The sequence below is a fragment of the Eleutherodactylus coqui genome, unplaced genomic scaffold, assembly GCF_035609145.1.
Source record: "Eleutherodactylus coqui strain aEleCoq1 unplaced genomic scaffold, aEleCoq1.hap1 HAP1_SCAFFOLD_625, whole genome shotgun sequence".
Lineage (NCBI taxonomy): Eukaryota > Metazoa > Chordata > Amphibia > Anura > Eleutherodactylidae > Eleutherodactylus > Eleutherodactylus coqui.
This window is the reverse complement of record NW_027102357.1, coordinates 1-15,911: the sequence shown is the minus strand read 5'-3', so window position 1 is coordinate 15,911 and position 15,911 is coordinate 1. Positions and strand designations below refer to the sequence as shown.

At 56.8% G+C, this 15,911-nt stretch overlaps 76 pseudogenes; all 76 read right to left on the bottom strand.

Moving 5' to 3' along the window:
* Positions 1-58: 58 nt before the first annotated feature.
* Positions 59-177, bottom strand: LOC136602112 (5S ribosomal RNA; annotated as a pseudogene).
* An 80-nt stretch (positions 178-257) lies between these two features.
* On the bottom strand, positions 258-376 carry LOC136602085 (5S ribosomal RNA; annotated as a pseudogene).
* An 80-nt stretch (positions 377-456) lies between these two features.
* On the bottom strand, positions 457-575 carry LOC136601953 (5S ribosomal RNA; annotated as a pseudogene).
* An 80-nt stretch (positions 576-655) lies between these two features.
* On the bottom strand, positions 656-774 carry LOC136602117 (5S ribosomal RNA; annotated as a pseudogene).
* An 80-nt stretch (positions 775-854) lies between these two features.
* Positions 855-973, bottom strand: LOC136602063 (5S ribosomal RNA; annotated as a pseudogene).
* An 80-nt stretch (positions 974-1,053) lies between these two features.
* LOC136602067 (5S ribosomal RNA) lies at positions 1,054-1,172 on the bottom strand (annotated as a pseudogene).
* An 80-nt stretch (positions 1,173-1,252) lies between these two features.
* LOC136601951 (5S ribosomal RNA) lies at positions 1,253-1,371 on the bottom strand (annotated as a pseudogene).
* An 80-nt stretch (positions 1,372-1,451) lies between these two features.
* Positions 1,452-1,570, bottom strand: LOC136601950 (5S ribosomal RNA; annotated as a pseudogene).
* An 80-nt stretch (positions 1,571-1,650) lies between these two features.
* On the bottom strand, positions 1,651-1,769 carry LOC136601949 (5S ribosomal RNA; annotated as a pseudogene).
* Positions 1,770-1,849: 80 nt separating this feature from the next.
* Positions 1,850-1,968, bottom strand: LOC136601948 (5S ribosomal RNA; annotated as a pseudogene).
* An 80-nt stretch (positions 1,969-2,048) lies between these two features.
* Positions 2,049-2,167, bottom strand: LOC136602157 (5S ribosomal RNA; annotated as a pseudogene).
* An 80-nt stretch (positions 2,168-2,247) lies between these two features.
* Positions 2,248-2,366, bottom strand: LOC136602148 (5S ribosomal RNA; annotated as a pseudogene).
* An 80-nt stretch (positions 2,367-2,446) lies between these two features.
* LOC136601947 (5S ribosomal RNA) lies at positions 2,447-2,565 on the bottom strand (annotated as a pseudogene).
* Positions 2,566-2,645: 80 nt separating this feature from the next.
* LOC136602066 (5S ribosomal RNA) lies at positions 2,646-2,764 on the bottom strand (annotated as a pseudogene).
* Positions 2,765-2,844: 80 nt separating this feature from the next.
* Positions 2,845-2,963, bottom strand: LOC136602084 (5S ribosomal RNA; annotated as a pseudogene).
* An 80-nt stretch (positions 2,964-3,043) lies between these two features.
* LOC136602187 (5S ribosomal RNA) lies at positions 3,044-3,162 on the bottom strand (annotated as a pseudogene).
* An 80-nt stretch (positions 3,163-3,242) lies between these two features.
* On the bottom strand, positions 3,243-3,361 carry LOC136602185 (5S ribosomal RNA; annotated as a pseudogene).
* An 80-nt stretch (positions 3,362-3,441) lies between these two features.
* Positions 3,442-3,560, bottom strand: LOC136602184 (5S ribosomal RNA; annotated as a pseudogene).
* Positions 3,561-3,640: 80 nt separating this feature from the next.
* Positions 3,641-3,759, bottom strand: LOC136602143 (5S ribosomal RNA; annotated as a pseudogene).
* Positions 3,760-3,839: 80 nt separating this feature from the next.
* Positions 3,840-3,958, bottom strand: LOC136602183 (5S ribosomal RNA; annotated as a pseudogene).
* Positions 3,959-4,038: 80 nt separating this feature from the next.
* On the bottom strand, positions 4,039-4,157 carry LOC136602182 (5S ribosomal RNA; annotated as a pseudogene).
* An 80-nt stretch (positions 4,158-4,237) lies between these two features.
* LOC136602180 (5S ribosomal RNA) lies at positions 4,238-4,356 on the bottom strand (annotated as a pseudogene).
* An 80-nt stretch (positions 4,357-4,436) lies between these two features.
* On the bottom strand, positions 4,437-4,555 carry LOC136602179 (5S ribosomal RNA; annotated as a pseudogene).
* An 80-nt stretch (positions 4,556-4,635) lies between these two features.
* On the bottom strand, positions 4,636-4,754 carry LOC136602178 (5S ribosomal RNA; annotated as a pseudogene).
* An 80-nt stretch (positions 4,755-4,834) lies between these two features.
* On the bottom strand, positions 4,835-4,953 carry LOC136602177 (5S ribosomal RNA; annotated as a pseudogene).
* Positions 4,954-5,033: 80 nt separating this feature from the next.
* LOC136602176 (5S ribosomal RNA) lies at positions 5,034-5,152 on the bottom strand (annotated as a pseudogene).
* Positions 5,153-5,232: 80 nt separating this feature from the next.
* LOC136602174 (5S ribosomal RNA) lies at positions 5,233-5,351 on the bottom strand (annotated as a pseudogene).
* An 80-nt stretch (positions 5,352-5,431) lies between these two features.
* On the bottom strand, positions 5,432-5,550 carry LOC136602106 (5S ribosomal RNA; annotated as a pseudogene).
* Positions 5,551-5,630: 80 nt separating this feature from the next.
* LOC136602103 (5S ribosomal RNA) lies at positions 5,631-5,749 on the bottom strand (annotated as a pseudogene).
* An 80-nt stretch (positions 5,750-5,829) lies between these two features.
* LOC136602129 (5S ribosomal RNA) lies at positions 5,830-5,948 on the bottom strand (annotated as a pseudogene).
* Positions 5,949-6,028: 80 nt separating this feature from the next.
* LOC136602099 (5S ribosomal RNA) lies at positions 6,029-6,147 on the bottom strand (annotated as a pseudogene).
* Positions 6,148-6,227: 80 nt separating this feature from the next.
* LOC136602161 (5S ribosomal RNA) lies at positions 6,228-6,346 on the bottom strand (annotated as a pseudogene).
* An 80-nt stretch (positions 6,347-6,426) lies between these two features.
* LOC136602160 (5S ribosomal RNA) lies at positions 6,427-6,545 on the bottom strand (annotated as a pseudogene).
* An 80-nt stretch (positions 6,546-6,625) lies between these two features.
* Positions 6,626-6,744, bottom strand: LOC136602173 (5S ribosomal RNA; annotated as a pseudogene).
* An 80-nt stretch (positions 6,745-6,824) lies between these two features.
* On the bottom strand, positions 6,825-6,943 carry LOC136602100 (5S ribosomal RNA; annotated as a pseudogene).
* An 80-nt stretch (positions 6,944-7,023) lies between these two features.
* On the bottom strand, positions 7,024-7,142 carry LOC136602093 (5S ribosomal RNA; annotated as a pseudogene).
* Positions 7,143-7,222: 80 nt separating this feature from the next.
* LOC136602128 (5S ribosomal RNA) lies at positions 7,223-7,341 on the bottom strand (annotated as a pseudogene).
* An 80-nt stretch (positions 7,342-7,421) lies between these two features.
* Positions 7,422-7,540, bottom strand: LOC136602123 (5S ribosomal RNA; annotated as a pseudogene).
* An 80-nt stretch (positions 7,541-7,620) lies between these two features.
* LOC136602031 (5S ribosomal RNA) lies at positions 7,621-7,739 on the bottom strand (annotated as a pseudogene).
* Positions 7,740-7,819: 80 nt separating this feature from the next.
* On the bottom strand, positions 7,820-7,938 carry LOC136602172 (5S ribosomal RNA; annotated as a pseudogene).
* A 279-nt stretch (positions 7,939-8,217) lies between these two features.
* Positions 8,218-8,336, bottom strand: LOC136601989 (5S ribosomal RNA; annotated as a pseudogene).
* Positions 8,337-8,416: 80 nt separating this feature from the next.
* Positions 8,417-8,535, bottom strand: LOC136602110 (5S ribosomal RNA; annotated as a pseudogene).
* Positions 8,536-8,615: 80 nt separating this feature from the next.
* LOC136602171 (5S ribosomal RNA) lies at positions 8,616-8,734 on the bottom strand (annotated as a pseudogene).
* Positions 8,735-9,013: 279 nt separating this feature from the next.
* On the bottom strand, positions 9,014-9,132 carry LOC136602119 (5S ribosomal RNA; annotated as a pseudogene).
* Positions 9,133-9,212: 80 nt separating this feature from the next.
* LOC136602057 (5S ribosomal RNA) lies at positions 9,213-9,331 on the bottom strand (annotated as a pseudogene).
* An 80-nt stretch (positions 9,332-9,411) lies between these two features.
* LOC136602059 (5S ribosomal RNA) lies at positions 9,412-9,530 on the bottom strand (annotated as a pseudogene).
* Positions 9,531-9,610: 80 nt separating this feature from the next.
* LOC136602056 (5S ribosomal RNA) lies at positions 9,611-9,729 on the bottom strand (annotated as a pseudogene).
* An 80-nt stretch (positions 9,730-9,809) lies between these two features.
* Positions 9,810-9,928, bottom strand: LOC136602170 (5S ribosomal RNA; annotated as a pseudogene).
* An 80-nt stretch (positions 9,929-10,008) lies between these two features.
* Positions 10,009-10,127, bottom strand: LOC136602159 (5S ribosomal RNA; annotated as a pseudogene).
* Positions 10,128-10,207: 80 nt separating this feature from the next.
* Positions 10,208-10,326, bottom strand: LOC136602062 (5S ribosomal RNA; annotated as a pseudogene).
* A 279-nt stretch (positions 10,327-10,605) lies between these two features.
* Positions 10,606-10,724, bottom strand: LOC136602077 (5S ribosomal RNA; annotated as a pseudogene).
* Positions 10,725-10,804: 80 nt separating this feature from the next.
* LOC136602158 (5S ribosomal RNA) lies at positions 10,805-10,923 on the bottom strand (annotated as a pseudogene).
* An 80-nt stretch (positions 10,924-11,003) lies between these two features.
* Positions 11,004-11,122, bottom strand: LOC136602140 (5S ribosomal RNA; annotated as a pseudogene).
* Positions 11,123-11,202: 80 nt separating this feature from the next.
* On the bottom strand, positions 11,203-11,321 carry LOC136602125 (5S ribosomal RNA; annotated as a pseudogene).
* An 80-nt stretch (positions 11,322-11,401) lies between these two features.
* LOC136602048 (5S ribosomal RNA) lies at positions 11,402-11,520 on the bottom strand (annotated as a pseudogene).
* Positions 11,521-11,600: 80 nt separating this feature from the next.
* Positions 11,601-11,719, bottom strand: LOC136602156 (5S ribosomal RNA; annotated as a pseudogene).
* An 80-nt stretch (positions 11,720-11,799) lies between these two features.
* Positions 11,800-11,918, bottom strand: LOC136601946 (5S ribosomal RNA; annotated as a pseudogene).
* Positions 11,919-11,998: 80 nt separating this feature from the next.
* LOC136602055 (5S ribosomal RNA) lies at positions 11,999-12,117 on the bottom strand (annotated as a pseudogene).
* An 80-nt stretch (positions 12,118-12,197) lies between these two features.
* LOC136602155 (5S ribosomal RNA) lies at positions 12,198-12,316 on the bottom strand (annotated as a pseudogene).
* Positions 12,317-12,396: 80 nt separating this feature from the next.
* On the bottom strand, positions 12,397-12,515 carry LOC136602154 (5S ribosomal RNA; annotated as a pseudogene).
* An 80-nt stretch (positions 12,516-12,595) lies between these two features.
* LOC136602060 (5S ribosomal RNA) lies at positions 12,596-12,714 on the bottom strand (annotated as a pseudogene).
* An 80-nt stretch (positions 12,715-12,794) lies between these two features.
* On the bottom strand, positions 12,795-12,913 carry LOC136602137 (5S ribosomal RNA; annotated as a pseudogene).
* Positions 12,914-12,993: 80 nt separating this feature from the next.
* Positions 12,994-13,112, bottom strand: LOC136602147 (5S ribosomal RNA; annotated as a pseudogene).
* An 80-nt stretch (positions 13,113-13,192) lies between these two features.
* LOC136602135 (5S ribosomal RNA) lies at positions 13,193-13,311 on the bottom strand (annotated as a pseudogene).
* Positions 13,312-13,391: 80 nt separating this feature from the next.
* On the bottom strand, positions 13,392-13,510 carry LOC136602126 (5S ribosomal RNA; annotated as a pseudogene).
* Positions 13,511-13,590: 80 nt separating this feature from the next.
* On the bottom strand, positions 13,591-13,709 carry LOC136602168 (5S ribosomal RNA; annotated as a pseudogene).
* An 80-nt stretch (positions 13,710-13,789) lies between these two features.
* Positions 13,790-13,908, bottom strand: LOC136602139 (5S ribosomal RNA; annotated as a pseudogene).
* Positions 13,909-13,988: 80 nt separating this feature from the next.
* On the bottom strand, positions 13,989-14,107 carry LOC136602101 (5S ribosomal RNA; annotated as a pseudogene).
* An 80-nt stretch (positions 14,108-14,187) lies between these two features.
* On the bottom strand, positions 14,188-14,306 carry LOC136602127 (5S ribosomal RNA; annotated as a pseudogene).
* Positions 14,307-14,386: 80 nt separating this feature from the next.
* Positions 14,387-14,505, bottom strand: LOC136602124 (5S ribosomal RNA; annotated as a pseudogene).
* Positions 14,506-14,585: 80 nt separating this feature from the next.
* Positions 14,586-14,703, bottom strand: LOC136602041 (5S ribosomal RNA; annotated as a pseudogene).
* Positions 14,704-14,783: 80 nt separating this feature from the next.
* LOC136602167 (5S ribosomal RNA) lies at positions 14,784-14,902 on the bottom strand (annotated as a pseudogene).
* Positions 14,903-14,982: 80 nt separating this feature from the next.
* Positions 14,983-15,101, bottom strand: LOC136602166 (5S ribosomal RNA; annotated as a pseudogene).
* Positions 15,102-15,182: 81 nt separating this feature from the next.
* LOC136602050 (5S ribosomal RNA) lies at positions 15,183-15,301 on the bottom strand (annotated as a pseudogene).
* An 80-nt stretch (positions 15,302-15,381) lies between these two features.
* On the bottom strand, positions 15,382-15,500 carry LOC136602165 (5S ribosomal RNA; annotated as a pseudogene).
* A 279-nt stretch (positions 15,501-15,779) lies between these two features.
* On the bottom strand, positions 15,780-15,898 carry LOC136602029 (5S ribosomal RNA; annotated as a pseudogene).
* Between the last annotated feature and the right edge of the window lie 13 nt (positions 15,899-15,911).

Below are 15,911 nucleotides of genomic sequence, written 5' to 3'. Positions count from 1 at the left end.
GCTTTCTGCAGTGCGAACGCACCTCCGAAACGGAAAGAAACCTACTCACGGCCTTAAAAGTCAATGGGACCTGGGATTCCCAGCCGGTCACCCATACTGGTACTTGCCAGGCCTCAAGCTGGCTGGCGGCCGCGATCTGACGAGAGCAGGCACATTCAGCTTAGAATGCCCGTTGACAGCTCCTCCTCCTTTCCTATGGGCTTTCTGCAGTGCGAACGCACCTCCGAAAAGGAAAGCAACCTACTCACGGCCTTAAAAGTCAACGGGACCTGGGATTCCCAGCCGGTCACCCATACTGGTACTTGCCAGGCCTCAAGCTGGCTGGCGGCCGCGATCTGACGAGAGCAGGCACATTCAGCTTAGAATGCCCGTTGAAAGCTCCTCCTCCTTTCCTATGGGCTTTCTGCAGTGCGAACGCACCTCCGAAAAGGAAAGCAACCTACTCACGGCCTTAAAAGTCAACGGGACCTGGGATTCCCAGCCGGTCACCCATACTGGTACTTGCCAGGCCTCAAGCTGGCTGGCGGCCGCGATCTGACGAGAGCAGGCACATTCAGCTTAGAATGCCCGTTGACAGCTCCTCCTCCTTTCCTATGGGCTTTCTGCAGTGCGAACGCACCTCCGAAAAGGAAAGCAACCTACTCACGGCCTTAAAAGTCAGCGGGACCTGGGATTCCCAGCCGGTCACCCATACTGGTACTTGCCAGGCCTCAAGCTGGCTGGCGGCCGCGATCTGACGAGAGCAGGCACATTCAGCTTAGAATGCCCGTTGACAGCTCCTCCTCCTTTCCTATGGGCTTTCTGCAGTGCGAACGCACCTCCGAAAAGGAAAGAAACCTACTCACGGCCTTAAAAGTCAACGGGACCTGGGATTCCCAGCTGGTCACCCATACTGGTACTTGCCAGGCCTCAAACTGGCTGGCGGCCGCGATCTGACGAGAGCAGGCACATTCAGCTTAGAATGCCCGTTGACAGCTCCTCCTCCTTTCCTATGGGCTTTCTGCAGTGCGAACGCACCTCCGAAACGGAAAGAAACCTACTCACGGCCTTAAAAGTCAATGGGACCTGGGATTCCCAGCCGGTCACCCATACTGGTACTTGCCAGGCCTCAAGCTGGCTGGCGGCCGCGATCTGACGAGAGCAGGTACATTCAGCTTAGAATGCCCGTTGACAGCTCCTCCTCCTTTCCTATGGGCTTTCTGCAGTGCGAACGCACCTCCGAAAAGGAAAGCAACCTACTCACGGCCTTAAAAGTCAACGGGACCTGGGATTCCCAGCCGGTCACCCATACTGGTACTTGCCAGGCCTCAAGCTGGCTGGCGGCCGCGATCTGACGAGAGCAGGCACATTCAGCTTAGAATGCCCGTTGACAGCTCCTCCTCCTTTCCTATGGGCTTTCTGCAGTGCGAACGCACCTCCGAAAAGGAAAGCAACCTACTCACGGCCTTAAAAGTCAACGGGACCTGGGATTCCCAGCCGGTCACCCATACTGGTACTTGCCAGGCCTCAAGCTGGCTGGCGGCCGCGATCTGACGAGAGCAGGCACATTCAGCTTAGAATGCCCGTTGACAGCTCCTCCTCCTTTCCTATGGGCTTTCTGCAGTGCGAACGCACCTCCGAAACGGAAAGAAACCTACTCACGGCCTTAAAAGTCAACGGGACCTGGGATTCCCAGCCGGTCACCCATACTGGTACTTGCCAGGCCTCAAGCTGGCTGGCGGCCGCGATCTGACGAGAGCAGGCACATTCAGCTTAGAATGCCCGTTGACAGCTCCTCCTCCTTTCCTATGGGCTTTCTGCAGTGCGAACGCACCTCCGAAAAGGAAAGAAACCTACTCACGGCCTTAAAAGTCAACGGGACCTGGGATTCCCAGCCGGTCACCCATACTGGTACTTGCCAGGCCTCAAGCTGGCTGGCGGCCGCGATCTGACGAGAGCAGGCACATTCAGCTTAGAATGCCCGTTGACAGCTCCTCCTCCTTTCCTATGGGCTTTCTGCAGTGCGAACGCACCTCCGAAACGGAAAGAAACCTACTCACGGCCTTAAAAGTCAACGGGACCTGGGATTCCCAGCCGGTCACCCACACTGGTACTTGCCAGGCCTCAAGCTGGCTGGCGGCCGCGATCTGACGAGAGCAGGTACATTCAGCTTAGAATGCCCGTTGACAGCTCCTCCTCCTTTCCTATGGGCTTTCTGCAGTGCGAACGCACCTCCGAAAAGGAAAGCAACCTACTCACGGCCTTAAAAGTCAACGGGACCTGGGATTCCCAGCCGGTCACCCATACTGGTACTTGCCAGGCCTCAAGCTGGCTGGCGGCCACGATCTGACGAGAGCAGGCACATTCAGCTTAGAACGCCCGTTGACAGCTCCTCCTCCTTTCCTATGGGCTTTCTGCAGTGCGAACGCACCTCCGAAAAGGAAAGAAACCTACTCACGGCCTTAAAAGTCAACGGGACCTGGGATTCCCAGCCGGTCACCCATACTGGTACTTGCCAGGCCTCAAGCTGGCTGGCGGCCGCGATCTGACGAGAGCAGGCACATTCAGCTTAGAATGCCCGTTGACAGCTCCTCCTCCTTTCCTATGGGCTTTCTGCAGTGCGAACGCACCTCCGAAACGGAAAGAAACCTACTCACGGCCTTAAAAGTCAATGGGACCTGGGATTCCCAGCCGGTCACCCATACTGGTACTTGCCAGGCCTCAAGCTGGCTGGCGGCCGCGATCTGACGAGAGCAGGTACATTCAGCTTAGAATGCCCGTTGACAGCTCCTCCTCCTTTCCTATGGGCTTTCTGCAGTGCGAACGCACCTCCGAAAAGGAAAGCAACCTACTCACGGCCTTAAAAGTCAACGGGACCTGGGATTCCCAGCCGGTCACCCATACTGGTACTTGCCAGGCCTCAAGCTGGCTGGCGGCCGCGATCTGACGAGAGCAGGCACATTCAGCTTAGAATGCCCGTTGAAAGCTCCTCCTCCTTTCCTATGGGCTTTCTGCAGTGCGAACGCACCTCCGAAAAGGAAAGCAACCTACTCACGACCTTAAAAGTCAACGGGACCTGGGATTCCCAGCCGGTCACCCATACTGGTACTTGCCAGGCCTCAAGCTGGCTGGCGGCCGCGATCTGACGAGAGCAGGCACATTCAGCTTAGAATGCCCGTTGACAGCTCCTCCTCCTTTCCTATGGGCTTTCTGCAGTGCGAACGCACCTCCGAAACGGAAAGAAACCTACTCACGGCCTTAAAAGTCAACGGGACCTGGGATTCCCAGCCGGTCACCCATACTGGTACTTGCCAGGCCTCAAGCTGGCTGGCGGCCGCGATCTGACGAGAGCAGGCACATTCAGCTTAGAATGCCCGTTGACAGCTCCTCCTCCTTTCCTATGGGCTTTCTGCAGTGCGAACGCACCTCCGAAACGGAAAGCAACCTACTCACGGCCTTAAAAGTCAACGGGACCTGGGATTCCCAGCCGGTCACCCATACTGGTACTTGCCAGGCCTCAAGCTGGCTGGCGGCCGCGATCTGACGAGAGCAGGCACATTCAGCTTAGAATGCCCGTTGACAGCTCCTCCTCCTTTCCTATGGGCTTTCTGCAGTGCGAACGCACCTCCGAAAAGGAAAGAAACCTACTCACGGCCTTAAAAGCCAACGGGACCTGGGATTCCCAGCCGGTCACCCATACTGGTACTTGCCAGGCCTCAAGCTGGCTGGCGGCCGCGATCTGACGAGAGCAGGCACATTCAGCTTAGAATGCCTGTTGACAGCTCCTCCTCCTTTCCTATGGGCTTTCTGCAGTGCGAACGCACTTCCGAAAAGGAAAGAAACCTACTCACGGCCTTAAAAGTCAACGGGACCTGGGATTCCCAGCCGGTCACCCATACTGGTACTTGCCAGGCCTCAAGCTGGCTGGCGGCCGCGATCTGACGAGAGCAGGCACATTCAGCTTAGAATGCCCGTTGACAGCTCCTCCTCCTTTCCTATGGGCTTTCTGCAGTGCGAACGCACCTCCGAAAAGGAAAGAAACCTACTCACGGCCTTAAAAGTCAACGGGACCTGGGATTCCCAGCCGGTCACCCATACTGGTACTTGCCAGGCCTCAAGCTGGCTGGCGGCCGCGATCTGACGAGAGCAGGCACATTCAGCTTAGAATGCCCGTTGACAGCTCCTCCTCCTTTCCTATGGGCTTTCTGCAGTGCGAACGCACTTCCGAAAAGGAAAGAAACCTACTCACGGCCTTAAAAGTCAACGGGACCTGGGATTCCCAGCCGGTCACCCATACTGGTACTTGCCAGGCCTCAAGCTGGCTGGCGGCCGCGATCTGACGAGAGCAGGCACATTCAGCTTAGAATGCCCGTTGACAGCTCCTCCTCCTTTCCTATGGGCTTTCTGCAGTGCGAACGCACCTCCGAAAAGGAAAGAAACCTACTCACGGCCTTAAAAGTCAACGGGACCTGGGATTCCCAGCCGGTCACCCATACTGGTACTTGCCAGGCCTCAAGCTGGCTGGCGGCCGCGATCTGACGAGAGCAGGCACATTCAGCTTAGAATGCCCGTTGACAGCTCCTCCTCCTTTCCTATGGGCTTTCTGCAGTGCGAACGCACCTCCGAAAAGGAAAGAAACCTACTCACGGCCTTAAAAGTCAACGGGACCTGGGATTCCCAGCCGGTCACCCATACTGGTACTTGCCAGGCCTCAAGCTGGCTGGCGGCCGCGATCTGACGAGAGCAGGCACATTCAGCTTAGAATGCCCGTTGACAGCTCCTCCTCCTTTCCTATGGGCTTTCTGCAGTGCGAACGCACCTCCGAAAAGGAAAGAAACCTACTCACGGCCTTAAAAGTCAACGGGACCTGGGATTCCCAGCCGGTCACCCATACTGGTACTTGCCAGGCCTCAAGCTGGCTGGCGGCCGCGATCTGACGAGAGCAGGCACATTCAGCTTAGAATGCCCGTTGACAGCTCCTCCTCCTTTCCTATGGGCTTTCTGCAGTGCGAACGCACCTCCGAAAAGGAAAGAAACCTACTCACGGCCTTAAAAGTCAACGGGACCTGGGATTCCCAGCCGGTCACCCATACTGGTACTTGCCAGGCCTCAAGCTGGCTGGCGGCCGCGATCTGACGAGAGCAGGCACATTCAGCTTAGAATGCCCGTTGACAGCTCCTCCTCCTTTCCTATGGGCTTTCTGCAGTGCGAACGCACCTCCGAAAAGGAAAGAAACCTACTCACGGCCTTAAAAGTCAACGGGACCTGGGATTCCCAGCCGGTCACCCATACTGGTACTTGCCAGGCCTCAAGCTGGCTGGCGGCCGCGATCTGACGAGAGCAGGCACATTCAGCTTAGAATGCCCGTTGACAGCTCCTCCTCCTTTCCTATGGGCTTTCTGCAGTGCGAACGCACCTCCGAAAAGGAAAGCAACCTACTCACGGCCTTAAAAGTCAACGGGACCTGGGATTCCCAGCCGGTCACCCATACTGGTACTTGCCAGGCCTCAAGCTGGCTGGCGGCCGCGATCTGACGAGAGCAGACACATTCAGCTTAGAATGCCCGTTGACAGCTCCTCCTCCTTTCCTATGGGCTTTCTGCAGTGCGAACGCACCTCCGAAAAGGAAAGAAACCTACTCACGGCCTTAAAAGTCAACGGGACCTGGGATTCCCAGCCGGTCACCCATACTGGTACTTGCCAGGCCTCAAGCTGGCTGGCGGCCGCGATCTGACGAGAGCAGGCACATTCAGCTTAGAACGCCCGTTGACAGCTCCTCCTCCTTTCCTATGGGCTTTCTGCAGTGCGAACGCACCTCCGAAAAGGAAAGAAACCTACTCACGGCCTTAAAAGTCAACTGGACCTGGGATTCCCAGCCGGTCACCCATACTGGTACTTGCCAGGCCTCAAGCTGGCTGGCGGCCGCGATCTGACGAGAGCAGGCACATTCAGCTTAGAATGCCCGTTGACAGCTCCTCCTCCTTTCCTATGGGCTTTCTGCAGTGCGAACGCACTTCCGAAAAGGAAAGAAACCTACTCACGGCCTTAAAAGTCAACGGGACCTGGAATTCCCAGCCGGTCACCCATACTGGTACTTGCCAGGCCTCAAGCTGGCTGGCGGCCGCGATCTGACGAGAGCAGGCACATTCAGCTTAGAATGCCCGTTGACAGCTCCTCCTCCTTTCCTATGGGCTTTCTGCAGTGCGAACGCACCTCCGAAAAGGAAAGAAACCTACTCACGGCCTTAAAAGTCAACGGGACCTGGGATTCCCAGCCGGTCACCCATACTGGTACTTGCCAGGCCTCAAGCTGGCTGGCGGCCGCGATCTGACGAGAGCAGGCACATTCAGCTTAGAATGCCCGTTGACAGCTCCTCCTCCTTTCCTATGGGCTTTCTGCAGTGCGAACGCACCTCCGAAAAGGAAAGCAACCTACTCACGGCCTTAAAAGTCAACGGGACCTGGGATTCCCAGCCGGTCACCCATACTGGTACTTGCCAGGCCTCAAGCTGGCTGGCGGCCGCGATCTGACGAGAGCAGGCACATTCAGCTTAGAATGCCCGTTGACAGCTCCTCCTCCTTTCCTATGGGCTTTCTGCAGTGCGAACGCACCTCCGAAACGGAAAGAAACCTACTCACGGCCTTAAAAGTCAACGGGACCTGGGATTCCCAGCCGGTCACCCATACTGGTACTTGCCAGGCCTCAAGCTGGCTGGCGGCCGCGATCTGACGAGAGCAGGCACATTCAGCTTAGAATGCCCGTTGACAGCTCCTCCTCCTTTCCTATGGGCTTTCTGCAGTGCGAACGCACCTCCGAAAAGGAAAGAAACCTACTCACGGCCTTAAAAGTCAACGGGACCTGGGATTCCCAGCCGGTCACCCATACTGGTACTTGCCAGGCCTCAAGCTGGCTGGCGGCCGCGATCTGACGAGAGCAGGCACATTCAGCTTAGAATGCCCGTTGATAGCTCCTCCTCCTTTCCTATGGGCTTTCTGCAGTGCGAACGCACTTCCGAAAAGGAAAGAAACCTACTCACGGCCTTAAAAGTCAACGGGACCTGGGATTCCCAGCCGGTCACCCATACTGGTACTTGCCAGGCCTCAAGCTGGCTGGCGGCCGCGATCTGACGAGAGCAGGCACATTCAGCTTAGATTGCCCGTTGACAGCTCCTCCTCCTTTCCTATGGGCTTTCTGCAGTGCGAACGCACCTCCGAAAAGGAAAGAAACCTACTCACGGCCTTAAAAGTCAACTGGACCTGGGATTCCCAGCCGGTCACCCATACTGGTACTTGCCAGGCCTCAAGCTGGCTGGCGGCCGCGATCTGACGAGAGCAGGCACATTCAGCTTAGAATGCCCGTTGACAGCTCCTCCTCCTTTCCTATGGGCTTTCTGCAGTGCGAACGCACTTCCGAAAAGGAAAGAAACCTACTCACGGCCTTAAATGTCAACGGGACCTGGGATTCCCAGCCGGTCACCCATACTGGTACTTGCCAGGCCTGAAGCTGGCTGGCGGCCGCGATCTGACGAGAGCAGGCACATTCAGCTTAGAATGCCCGTTGACAGCTCATCCTCCTTTCCTATGGGCTTTCTGCAGTGCGAACGCACCTCCGAAAAGGAAAGCAACCTACTCACGGCCTTAAAAGTCAACGGGACCTGGGATTCCCAGCCGGTCACCCATACTGGTACTTGCCAGGCCTCAAGCTGGCTGGCGACCGCGATCTGACGAGAGCAGGCACATTCAGCTTAGAATGCCCGTTGACAGCTCCTCCTCCTTTCCTATGGGCTTTCTGCAGTGCGAACGCACCTCCGAAAAGGAAAGAAACCTACTCACGGCCTTAAAAGTCAACGGGACCTGGGATTCCCAGCCGGTCACCCATACTGGTACTTGCCAGGCCTCAAGCTGGCTGGCGGCCGCGATCTGACGAGAGCAGGCACATTCAGCTTAGAATGCCCGTTGACAGCTCCTCCTCCTTTCCTATGGGCTTTCTGCAGTGCGAACGCACCTCCGAAACGGAAAGAAACCTACTCACGGCCTTAAAAGTCAACGAGACCTGGGATTCCCAGCCGGTCACCCATACTGGTACTTGCCAGGCCTCAAGCTGGCTGGCGGCCACGATCTGACGAGAGCACGCACATTCAGCTTAGAATGCCCGTTGACAGCTCCTCCTCCTTTCCTATGGGCTTTCTGCAGTGCGAACGCACCTCCGAAAAGGAAAGAAACCTACTCACGGCCTTAAATGTCAACGGGACCTGGGATTCCCAGCCGGTCACCCATACTGGTACTTGCCAGGCCTCAAGCTGGCTGGCGGCCGCGATCTGACGAGAGCAGGTACATTCAGCTTAGAATGCCCGTTGACAGCTCCTCCTCCTTTCCTATGGGCTTTCTGCAGTGCGAACGCACCTCCGAAAAGGAAAGCAACCTACTCACGGCCTTAAAAGTCAACGGGACCTGGGATTCCCAGCCGGTCACCCATACTGGTACTTGCCAGGCCTCAGGCTGGCTGGCGGCCGCGATCTGACGAGAGCAGGCACATTCAGCTTAGAATGCCCGTTGACAGCTCCTCCTCCTTTCCTATGGGCTTTCTGCAGTGCGAACGCACCTCCGAAAAGGAAAGAAACCTACTCACGGCCTTAAAAGTCAACGGGACCTGGGATTCCCAGCCGGTCACCCATACTGGTACTTGCCAGGCCTCAAGCTGGCTGGCGGCCGCGATCTGACGAGAGCAGGCACATTCAGCTTAGAATGCCCGTTGACAGCTCCTCCTCCTTTCCTATGGGCTTTCTGCAGTGCGAACGCACCTCCGAAAAGGAAAGAAACCTACTCACGGCCTTAAAAGTCAACGGGACCTGGGATTCCCAGCCGGTCACCCATACTGGTACTTGCCATGCCTCAAGCTGGCTGGCGGCCGCGATCTGACGAGAGTAGGCACATTCAGCTTAGAATGCCCGTTGACAGCTCCTCCTCCTTTCCTATGGGCTTTCTGCAGTGCGAACGCACCTCCGAAACGGAAAGAAACCTACTCACGGCCTTAAAAGTCAACGGGACCTGGGATTCCCAGCCGGTCACCCATGCTGGTACTTGCTAGGCCTCAAGCTGGCTGGCGGCCGCGATCTGACGAGAGCAGGCACATTCAGCTTAGAATGCCCGTTGACAGCTCCTCCTCCTTTCCTATGGGCTTTCTGCAGTGCGAACGCACCTCCGAAAAGGAAAGAAACCTACTCACGGCCTTAAAAGTCAACGGGACCTGGGATTCCCAGCCGGTCACCCATACTGGTACTTGCCAGGCCTCAAGCTGGCTGGCGGCCGCGGTCTGACGAGAGCAGGCACATTCAGCTTAGAATGCCCGTTGACAGCTCCTCCTCCTTTCCTATGGGCTTTCTGCAGTGCGAACGCACCTCCGAAACGGAAAGAAACCTACTCACGGCCTTAAAAGTCAACGGGACCTGGGATTCCCAGCCGGTCACCCATGCTGGTACTCGCCAGGCCTCAAGCTGGCTGGCGGCCGCGATCTGACGAGAGCAGGCACATTCAGCTTAGAATGCCCGTTGACAGCTCCTCCTCCTTTCCCATGGGCTTTCTGCAGTGCGAACGCACCTCCGAAAAGGAAAGAAACCTACTCACGGCCTTAAAAGTCAACGGGACCTGGGATTCCCAGCCGGTCACCCATACTGGTACTTGCCAGGCCTCAAGCTGGCTGGCGGCCGCGGTCTGACGAGAGCAGGCACATTCAGCTTAGAATGCCCGTTGACAGCTCCTCCTCCTTTCCTATGGGCTTTCTGCAGTGCGAACGCACCTCCGAAAAGGAAAGAAACCTACTCACGGCCTTAAAAGTCAACGGGACCTGGGATTCCCAGCCGGTCACCCATACTGGTACTTGCCAGGCCTCAAGCTGGCTGGCGGCCGCGATCTGACGAGAGCAGGCACATTCAGCTTAGAATGCCCGTTGACAGCTCCTCCTCCTTTCCTATGGGCTTTCTGCAGTGCGAACGCACCTCCGAAAAGGAAAGAAACCTACTCACGGCCTTAAAAGTCAACGGGACCTGGGATTCCCAGCCGGTCACCCATACTGGTACTTGCCAGGCCTCAAGCTGGCTGGCGGCCGCGATCTGACGAGAGCAGGCACATTCAGCTTAGAATGCCCGTTGACAGCTCCTCCTCCTTTCCTATGGGCTTTCTGCAGTGCGAACGCACCTCCGAAAAGGAAAGAAACCTACTCACGGCCTTAAAAGTCAACGGGACCTGGGATTCCCAGCCGGTCACCCATACTGGTACTTGCCAGGCCTCAAGCTGGCTGGCGGCTGCGATCTGACGAGAGCAGGCACATTCAGATTAGAATGCCCGTTGACAGCTCCTCCTCCTTTCCTATGGGCTTTCTGCAGTGCGACCGCACCTCCGAAAAGGAAAGAAACCTACTCACGGCCTTAAAAGTCAACGGGATGTGGGATTCCCAGCCGGTCACCCATACTGGTACTTGCCAGGCCTCAAGCTGGCTGGCGGCTGCGATCTGACGAGAGCAGGCACATTCAGCTTAGAATGCCCGTTGACAGCTCCTCCTCCTTTCCTATGGGCTTTCTGCAGTGCGAACGCACCTCCGAAACGGAAAGAAACCTACTCACGGCCTTAAAAGTCAACGGGACCTGGGATTCCCAGCCGGTCACCCATACTGGTACTTGCCAGGCCTCAAGCTGGCTGGCGGCCGCGATCTGACGAGAGCAGGCACATTCAGCTTAGAATTCCCGTTGACAGCTCCTCCTCCTTTCCTATGGGCTTTCTGCAGTGCGAACGCACCTCCGAAAAGGAAAGAAACCTACTCACGGCCTTAAAAGTCAACGGGACCTGGGATTCCCAGCCGGTCACCCATACTGGTACTTGCCAGGCCTCAAGCTGGCTGGCGGCCGCGATCTGACGAGAGCAGGCACATTCAGCTTAGAATGCCCGTTGACAGCTCCTCCTCCTTTCCTATGGGCTTTCTGCAGTGCGAACGCACCTCCGAAAAGGAAAGAAACCTACTCACGGCCTTAAAAGTCCACGGGACCTGGGATTCCCAGCCGGTCACCCATACTGGTACTTGCCAGGCCTCAAGCTGGCTGGCGGCCGCGATCTGACGAGAGCAGGCACATTCAGCTTAGAATTCCCGTTGACAGCTCCTCCTCCTTTCCTATGGGCTTTCTGCAGTGCGAACGCACCTCCGAAACGGAAAGAAACCTACTCACGGCCTTAAAAGTCAACGGGACCTGGGATTCCCAGCCGGTCACCCATACTGGTACTTGCCAGGCCTCAAGCTGGCTGGCGGCCGCGATCTGACGAGAGCAGGCACATTCAGCTTAGAATGCACGTTGACAGCTCCTCCTCCTTTCCTATGGGCTTTCTGCAGTGCGAACGCACCTCCGAAACGGAAAGAAACCTACTCACGGCCTTAAATGTCAACGGGACCTGGGATTCCCAGCCGGTCACCCATACTGGTACTTGCCAGGCCTCAAGCTGGCTGGCGGCCGCGATCTGACGAGAGCAGGCACATTCAGCTTAGAATGCCCGTTGACAGCTCCTACTCCTTTCATATGGGCTTTCTGCAGTGCGAACGCACCTCCGAAAAGGAAAGAAACCTACTCACGGCCTTAAAAGTCAACGGGACCTGGGATTCCCAGCCGGTCACCCATACTGGTACTTGCCAGGCCTCAAGCTGGCTGGCGGCCGCGATCTGACGAGAGCAGGCACATTCAGCTTAGAATGCCCGTTGACAGCTCCTCCTCCTTTCCTATGGGCTTTCTGCAGTGCGAACGCACCTCCGAAAAGGAAAGAAACCTACTCACGGCCTTAAAAGTCAACGGGACCTGGGATTCCCAGCCGGTCACCCATACTGGTACTTGCCAGGCCTCAAGCTGGCTGGCGGCTGCGATCTGACGAGAGCAGGCACATTCAGCTTAGAATGCCCGTTGACAGCTCCCCCTCCTTTCCTATGGGCTTTCTGCAGTGCGAACGCACCTCCGAAAAGGAAAGAAACCTACTCACGGCCTTAAAAGTCAACGGGACCTGGGATTCCCAGCCGGTCACCCATACTGGTACTTGCCAGGCCTCAAGCTGGCTGGCGGCCGCGGTCTGACGAGAGCAGGCACATTCAGCTTAGAATGCCCGTTGACAGCTCCTCCTCCTTTCCTATGGGCTTTCTGCAGTGCGAACGCACCTCCGAAAAGGAAAGAAACCTACTCACGGCCTTAAAAGTCAACGGGACCTGGGATTCCCAGCCGGTCACCCATACTGGTACTTGCCAGGCCTCAAGCTGGCTGGCGGCCGCGATCTGACGAGAGCAGGCACATTCAGCTTAGAATGCCCGTTGACAGCTCCTCATCCTTTCCTATGGGCTTTCTGCAGTGCGAACGCACCTCCGAAAAGGAAAGCAACCTACTCACGGCCTTAAAAGTCAACGGGACCTGGGATTCCCAGCCGGTCACCCATACTGGTACTTGCCAGGCCTCAAGCTGGCTGGCGGCCGCGATCTGACGAGAGCAGGCACATTCAGCTTAGAATGCCCGTTGACAGCTCCTCCTCCTTTCCTATGGGCTTTCTGCAGTGCGAACGCACCTCCGAAAAGGAAAGAAACCTACTCACGGCCTTAAAAGTCAACGGGACCTGGGATTCCCAGCCGGTCACCCATACTGGTACTTGCCAGGCCTCAAGCTGGCTGGCGGCTGCGATCTGACGAGAGCAGGCACATTCAGATTAGAATGCCCGTTGACAGCTCCTCCTCCTTTCCTATGGGCTTTCTGCAGTGCGACCGCACCTCCGAAAAGGAAAGAAACCTACTCACGGCCTTAAAAGTCAACGGGATCTGGGATTCCCAGCCGGTCACCCATACTGGTACTTGCCAGGCCTCAAGCTGGCTGGCGGCCGCGATCTGACGAGAGCAGGCACATTCAGCTTAGAATGCCCGTTGACAGCTCCTCCTCCTTTCCTATGGGCTTTCTGCAGTGCGAACGCACCTCCGAAACGGAAAGAAACCTACTCACGGCCTTAAAAGTCAACGGGACCTGGGATTCCCAGCCGGTCACCCATACTGGTACTTGCCAGGCCTCAAGCTGGCTGGCGGCCGCGATCTGACGAGAGCAGGCACATTCAGCTTAGAATGCCCGTTGACAGCTCCTCCTCCTTTCCTATGGGCTTTCTGCAGTGCGAACGCACCTCCGAAAAGGAAAGAAACCTACTCACGGCCTTAAAAGTCAACGGGACCTGGGATTCCCAGCCGGTCACCCATACTGGTACTTGCCAGGCCTCAAGCTGGCTGGCGGCCGCGATCTGACGAGAGCAGGCACATTCAGCTTAGAATGCCCGTTGACAGCTCCTCCTCCTTTCCTATGGGCTTTCTGCAGTGCGAACGCACCTCCGAAACGGAAAGAAACCTACTCACGGCCTTAAAAGTCAACGGGACCTGGGATTCCCAGCCGGTCACCCATACTGGTACTTGCCAGGCCTCAAGCTGGCTGGCGGCCGCGATCTGACGAGAGCAGGCACATTCAGCTTAGAATGCCTGTTGACAGCTCCTCCTCCTTTCCTATGGGCTTTCTGCAGTGCGAACGCACCTCCGAAAAGGAAAGAAACCTACTCACGGCCTTAAAAGTCAACGGGACCTGGGATTCCCAGCCGGTCACCCATACTGGTACTTGCCAGGCCTCAAGCTGGCTGGCGGCCGCGATCTGACGAGAGCAGGCACATTCAGCTTAGAATGCCCGTTGACAGCTCCTCCTCCTTTCCTATGGGCTTTCTGCAGTGCGAACGCACCTCCGAAAAGGAAAGAAACCTACTCACGGCCTTAAAAGTCCACGGGACCTGGGATTCCCAGCCGGTCACCCATACTGGTACTTGCCAGGCCTCAAGCTGGCTGGCGGCCGCGATCTGACGAGAGCAGGCACATTCAGCTTAGAATTCCCGTTGACAGCTCCTCCTCCTTTCCTATGGGCTTTCTGCAGTGCGAACGCACCTCCGAAACGGAAAGAAACCTACTCACGGCCTTAAAAGTCAACGGGACCTGGGATTCCCAGCCGGTCACCCATACTGGTACTTGCCAGGCCTCAAGCTGGCTGGCGGCCGCGACCTGACGAGAGCAGGCACATTCAGCTTAGAATGCCCGTTGACAGCTTCTCCTCCTTTCCTATGGGCTTTCTGCAGTGCGAACGCACCTCCGAAAAGGAAAGAAACCTACTCACGGCCTTAAAAGTCAACGGGACCTCGGATTCCCAGCCGGTCACCCATACTGGTACTTGCCAGGCCTCAAGCTGGCTGGCGGCCGCGATCTGACGAGAGCAGGCACATTCAGCTTAGAATGCCCGTTGACAGCTCCTCCTCCTTTCCTATGGGCTTTCTGCAGTGCGAACGCACCTCCGAAACGGAAAGAAACCTACTCACGGCCTTAAAAGTCAACGGGACCTGGGATTCCCAGCCGGTCACCCATACTGGTACTTGCCAGGCCTCAAGCTGGCTGGCGGCCGCGATCTGACGAGAGCAGGCACATTCAGCTTAGAATGCACGTTGACAGCTCCGCCTCCTTTCCTATGGGCTTTCTGCAGTGCGAACGCACCTCCGAAAAGGAAAGAAACCTACTCACGGCCTTAAAAGTCAACGGGACCTGGATTCCCAGCCGGTCACCCATACTGGTACTTGCCAGGCCTCAAGCTGGCTGGCGGCCGCGATCTGACGAGAGCAGGCACATTCAGCTTAGAATGCCCGTTGACAGCTCCGCCTCCTTTCCTATGGGCTTTCTGCAGTGCGAACGCACCTCCGAAAAGGAAAGAAACCTACTCACGGCCTTAAAAGTCAACGGGACCTGGGATTCCCAGCCGGTCACCCATACTGGTACTTGCCAGGCCTCAAGCTGGCTGGCGGCCGCGATCTGACGAGAGCAGGCACATTCAGCTTAGAATGCCCGTTGACAGCTCCTCCTCCTTTCCTATGGGCTTTCTGCAGTGCGAACGCACCTCCGAAAAGGAAAGCAACCTACTCACGGCCTTAAAAGTCAACGGGACCTGGGATTCCCAGCCGGTCACCCATACTGGTACTTGCCAGGCCTCAAGCTGGCTGGCGGCCGCGATCTGACGAGAGCAGGCACATTCAGCTTAGAATGCCCGTTGACAGCTCCTCCTCCTTTCCTATGGGCTTTCTGCTGTGCGAACGCACCTCCGAAACGGAAAGAAACCCTACTCACGGCCTTAAATGTCAACGGGACCTGGGTTTCCCAGCCGGTCACCCATACTGGTACTTGCCAGGCCTCAAGCTGGCTGGCGGCCGCGATCTGACGAGAGCAGGCACATTCAGCTTAGAATGCCCGTTGACAGCTCCTACTCCTTTCATATGGGCTTTCTGCAGTGCGAACGCACCTCCGAAAAGGAAAGAAACCTACTCACGGCCTTAAAAGTCAACGGGACCTGGGATTCCCAGCCGGTCACCCATACTGGTACTTGCCAGGCCTCAAGCTGGCTGGCGGCCGCGATCTGACGAGAGCAGGCACATTCAGCTTAGAATGCCCGTTGACAGCTCCTCCTCCTTTCCTATGGGCTTTCTGCAGTGCGAACGCACCTCCGAAAAGGAAAGAAACCTACTCACGGCCTTAAAAGTCAACGGGACCTGGGATTCCCAGCCGGTCACCCATACTGGTACTTGCCATGCCTCAAGCTGGCTGGCGGCCGCGATCTGACGAGAGTAGGCACATTCAGCTTAGAATGCCCATTGACAGCTCCTTCTCCTTTCCTATGGGCTTTCTGCAGTGCGAACGCACCTCCGAAACGGAAAGAAACCTACTCACGGCCTTAAAAGTCAACGGGACCTGGGATTCCCAGCCGGTCACCCATGCTGGTACTTGCCAGGCCTCAAGCTGGCTGGCGGCCGCGATCTGACGAGAGCAGGCACATTCAGCTTAGAATGCCCGTTGACAGCTCCTCCTCCA